Below are 6176 nucleotides of genomic sequence, written 5' to 3'. Positions count from 1 at the left end.
CAAATAAAAACAATGCAAAAACAACTTACGACATAAATCTTCACTCCGCCATTCTTCCAGTTCTCCACCATTTTCTACACACTTTCTAGCAAAGTTTTCCAAGTTGTCACAGAGGGATTCGTTTCCGGGAATGGCACACATGTCATACACACAAGTCTCATAAAAGACCTCTGGATCTACTGACTCATGACAGCCTGCAAATGGACCTATGGATGCAGAGTACAAAGAAAATGTTTTCAACTTAACAACTTCATCTTCTTTAAGCACTAAAGGATGCTTGGAGTGAATACTGGCCATTGCAGAGCAACAGTTATTTTTAACAAAGCCTAATCCTACCTGATTGGTCTTTCAAAATGCCACAAGCTTCTTCTATCTTTGTTCTTACTTCATCTGGCAAGTCAGCACATGGGTCAGGATCTTCTGTCACACCATCACATTCAACAGAGTTTGCAACCCAACTGTCGCCGAACTCGACAGCATCTTCAATCTGTTGGATAGAAAATGTTGGGTTTATGCCACAATTTGATTCAGATAGGACTTACAATCTGCATATCTTCACTATCAACTATCTCGATATCGATCAATCATGGGACATAATCGTTCTTGTCTCTCCATTCGTTTTGTTTATTCAACACTAGCACCATATCAGATCGCTCTCACACACTATGCCACCTACCAGTCTTCCATCAGGGCTTGTCAGGTCATTGGTCTTGTCACCATCAAGCGTACCACACAGACCACAAGTTCCATTCCAGTAGGTGTAGGGAACATAAACTGCCACACTGTTTTTAGTGTCCCAGATAACAACTAGTCCAAAATCAGCCACCAATTTCTGTTGACATATTTGAACGTATCAACATTTATTTGTATTGCTTAGCAAACTGATATCTCACAGTGTTCTAAAGTGCTGTCATTCATTTTGTATACAACGGTACGATTCATCAGTTTGATCGGTCTCAGAAATCAGCCAAACGCTGTACACATACCTATAGCACCAGCGCTTTTCATGGAAAGGCACATCATTCCCGACATGATCTTATTTTGTGACATAAATGTAGGGAGGTTCGTGCACTTTAGCAAGACAAGATGGCTTACCACATATCTACCAGATCTCTTGACGACTACGCCAGCATCCATGTTATGGTGAGGAAGAGTCACGCTCATGCCATCAACACGTACATGCCCTGCTTGTAACAGTTCAAAGACCTGCCAAAACAAACCAATCATTAATACTCTTGCCAATGTTGTTTTAACTTCAGCCAAACCTGTTCAACATACACGTCTTGCCTACCACTTTGCCCTATCGCTAAACACTATATATACTTGTCTATGAATTTACAAGACATGTTTAAATTTACAACTCATGGATAAGAATTTTTGACAAAAGGTTCCTACCACATGGACCATACACTAACCTTTCCGCCTACATCAACGTAGACCTCCCTGGTCAAACTGACTCTATCACTTGGTTTGTTCTTCCGGTTTTGTGCCACAATGTAAAAGTAGGGTTCCTCTACAGTGGTAGTGTTAGTGCAGTTGGAAGTAGCCAGTACATATTTGCAAGTTCCTTGGTAGTTGTATTTTCGGTTATCAAAGGTGATGTAGTGAGGATCTCCCCATGCAATACATTCAGCATATTCTACCAACAAAGAACAAGGAATCATTAATAGCATTTCAACATTTTGTTTCAATCAACAAGCGAATGATTGGTCCTGACAAGTGTTTACTGGCTAATCAACCGATCAAATCACCAACTCATTCAAATCCACAACTCACCACTACCCCTCATTTGCTACTTTACATTCCTTGAAAGTGCATGCTCTCTACTCTAAACATGACAATGACGAAGACAAACTACCCACCTAGTGTACATGTTAGGCCATCCCCTGCATAACCGTCATAGCAGTGACATCCATAATCATCATCTTCACCATATCCACAGTATGCACTGTCGTCACATTCAAGCGGTGAGCAGTCCACTTCGCCATCAGCACTACACGTACAAACCTCATTACAGCCATCAGGAATGAATTGGCTGTCTCTCTGAGATAGACAGATAACAGGAACGAAACTTGTGAAAAGGCGAGTTTTTGTTCTGAATCAGTTCTTCTTTGAGAATAGGAAATACGTAATATTTCCTTAGCAGTCATGTTACAATCATTATCTATCCATATACATTAACATTTGTGGTCTTTGTGGCACTCCAAATCCACATGTGTTCCCTCTGAATACTCATTTTCAGCTAATTATTCAATCATTGATTAGAATGACGGATTTGTAATGTCTATGCAATCTTCATTGCCACTATGCGCAAGCTCCGTCTGATTCAAGAGAGGACCTACCTCATATATCTGTCCATTGTACCTGCAACCACACTGATCCACAGGTACACACATGTTTCCATCCAAGACTGTTCCCTCTGAGCATTCACAGCCTTCAATTTCCCTTTCAGAGCAACTTTTCCCTGCATCTGGATCGACACAGGTTGCAGGACATGCTGATGTCGATAGTTTGTAATGAGCATGTGGCACACAATCCACAGCTGTAAGGAACATTAAGAAGGCACCAAATTAATGAGTCACTTACACTTTCTACTCTTTTAACCATTGCACCAATACAAATCGGGCCATTCTGCTGCAAGATGAAAAACTCAAACAAATAAAAACAATGCAAAAACAACTTACGACATAAATCTTCACTCCGCCATTCTTCCAGTTCTCCACCATTTTCTACACACTTTCTAGCAAAGTTTTCCAAGTTGTCACAGAGGGATTCGTTTCCGGGAATGGCGCACATGTCATACACACAAGTCTCATAAAAGACCTCTGAATCTCCTGACTCATGACAGCCTGCAAATGGACCTATTGATGCAGAGTACAAAGAAAAAGTTTTTTCAACTTAACAACTTCATCTTCTTTAAGCACTAAAGGATGCTTGGAGTGAATACTGGCCATTGCAGAGCAACAGTTATTTTTAACAAAGCCTAATCCTACCTGATTGGTCTTTCAAAATGCCACAAGCTTCTTCTATCTTTGTTCTTACTTCATCTGGCAAGTCAGCACATGGGTCAGGATCTTCTGTCACACCATCACATTCAACAGGGTTTGCAACCCAACTGTCGCCGAACTCGACAGCATCTTCAATCTGTTGGATAGAAAATGTTGGGTTTATGCCACAATTTGATTCAGATAGGACTTACAATCTGCATATCTTCACTATCAACTATCTCGATATCGATCAATCATGGGACATAATCGTTCTTGTCTCTCCATTCGTTTTGTTTATTCAACACTAGCACCATATCAGATCGCTCTCACACACTATGCCACCTACCAGTCTTCCATCAGGGCTTGTCAGGTCATTGGTCTTGTCACCATCAAGCGTACCACACAGACCACAAGTTCCATTCCAGTAGGTGTAGGGAACATAAACTGCCACACTGTTTTTAGTGTCCCAGATAACAACTAGTCCAAAATCAGCCACCAATTTCTGTTGACATATTTGAACGTATCAACATTTATTTGTATTGCTTAGCAAACTGATATCTCACAGTGTTCTAAAGTGCTGTCATTCATTTTGTATACAACGGTACGATTCATCAGTTTGATCGGTCTCAGAAATCAGCCAAACGCTGTACACATACCTATAGCACCAGTGCTTTTCATGGAAAGGCACATCATTCCCGCCATGATCTTATTTTGTGACATAACTGTAGGGAGGTTCGTGCACTTTAGCAAGACAAGATGGCTTACCACATATCTACCAGATCTCTTGACGACTACGCCAGCATCCATGTTATGGTGAGGAAGAGTCACGCTCATGCCATCAACACGTACATGCCCTGCTTGTAACAGTTCAAAGACCTGCCAAAACAAACCAATCATTAATACTCTTGCCAATGTTGTTTTAACTTCAGCCAAACCTGTTCAACATACACGTCTTGCCTACCACTTTGCCCTATCGCTAAACACTATATATACTTGTCTATGAATTTACAAGACATGTTTAAATTTACAACTCGTGGATAAGAATTTTTGACAAAAGGTTCCTACCACATGGACCATACACTAACCTTTCCGCCTACATCAACGTAGACCTCCCTGGTCAAACTGACTCTATCACTTGGTTTGTTCTTCCGGTTTTGTGCCACAATGTAAAAGTAGGGTTCCTCTACAGTGGTAGTGTTAGTGCAGTTGGAAGTAGCCAGTACATATTTGCAAGTTCCTTGGTAGTTGTATTTTTGGTTATCAAAGGTGATGTAGTGAGGATCTCCCCATGCAATACATTCAGCATATTCTACCAACAAAGAACAAGGAATCATTAATAGCATTTCAACATTTTTTTCAATCAACAAGCGAATGATTGGTCCTGACAAGTGTTTACTGGCTAATCAACCGATCAAATCACCAACTCATTCAAATCCACAACTCACCACTACCCCTCATTTGCTACTTTACATTCCTTGAAAGTGCATGCTCTCTACTCTAAACATGACAATGACGAAGACAAACTACCCACCTAGTGTACATGTTAGACCATCCCCTGCATAACCGTCATAGCAGTGACATCCATAATCATCATCTTCACCATATCCACAGTATGCACTGTCGTCACATTCGAGCGGTGAGCAGTCCACTTCGCCATCAGCACTACACGTACAAACCTCATTACAGCCATCAGGAATGAATTGGCTGTCTCTCTGAGATAGACAGATAACAGGAACGAAACTTGTGAAAAGGCGAGTTTTTGTTCTGAATCAGTTCTTCTTTGAGAATAGGAAATACGTAATATTTCCTTAGCAGTCATGTTACAATCATTATCTATCCATATACATTAACATTTGTGGTCTTTGTGGCACTCCAAATCCACATGTGTTCCCTCTGAATACTCATTTTCAGCTAATTATTCAATCATTGATTAGAATGACGGATTTGTAATGTCTATGCAATCTTCATTGCCACTATGCGCAAGCTCCGTCTGATTCAAGAGAGGACCTACCTCATATATCTGTCCATTGTACCTGCAACCACACTGATCCACAGGTACACACATGTTTCCATCCAAGACTGTTCCCTCTGAGCATTCACAGCCTTCAATTTCCCTTTCAGAGCAACTTTTCCCTGCATCTGGATCGACACAGGTTGCAGGACATGCTGATGTCGATAGTTTGTAATGAGCATGTGGCACACAATCCACAGCTGTAAGGAACATTAAGAAGGCACCAAATTAATGAGTCACTTACACTTTCTACTCTTTTAACCATTGCACCAATACAAATCGGGCCATTCTGCTGCAAGATGAAAAACTCAAACAAATAAAAACAATGCAAAAACAACTTACGACATAAATCTTCACTCCGCCATTCTTCCAGTTCTCCACCATTTTCTACACACTTTCTAGCAAAGTTTTCCAAGTTGTCACAGAGGGATTCGTTTCCGGGAATGGCGCACATGTCATACACACAAGTCTCATAAAAGACCTCTGAATCTCCTGACTCATGACAGCCTGCAAATGGACCTATTGATGCAGAGTACAAAGAAAAAGTTTTTTCAACTTAACAACTTCATCTTCTTTAAGCACTAACGGATGCTTGGAGTGAATACTGGCCATTGCAGAGCAACAGTTATTTTTAACAAAGCCTAATCCTACCTGATTGGTCTTTCAAAATGCCACAAGCTTCTTCTATCTTTGTTCTTACTTCATCTGGCAAGTCAGCACATGGGTCAGGATCTTCTGTCACACCATCACATTCAACAGAGTTTGCAACCCAACTGTCGCCGAACTCGACAGCATCTTCAATCTGTTGGATAGAAAATGTTGGGTTTATGCCACAATTTGATTCAGATAGGACTTACAATCTGCATATCTTCACTATCAACTATCTCGATATCGATCAATCATGGGACATAATCGTTCTTGTCTCTCCATTCGTTTTGTTTATTCAACACTAGCACCATATCAGATCGCTCTCACACACTATGCCACCTACCAGTCTTCCATCAGGGCTTGTCAGGTCATTGGTCTTGTCACCATCAAGCGTACCACACAGACCACAAGTTCCATTCCAGTAGGTGTAGGGAACATAAACTGCCACACTGTTTTTAGTGTCCCAGATAACAACTAGTCCAAAATCAGCCACCAATTTCTGTTGACATATTTGAACGTATCAACATTTA

Source organism: Glandiceps talaboti, chromosome 18 (assembly GCF_964340395.1).
Source record: "Glandiceps talaboti chromosome 18, keGlaTala1.1, whole genome shotgun sequence".
Classification (NCBI taxonomy): domain Eukaryota; kingdom Metazoa; phylum Hemichordata; class Enteropneusta; family Spengelidae; genus Glandiceps; species Glandiceps talaboti.
The sequence above is the reverse complement of the archived record's forward strand: the minus strand, read 5'-3'. Positions refer to the sequence as shown.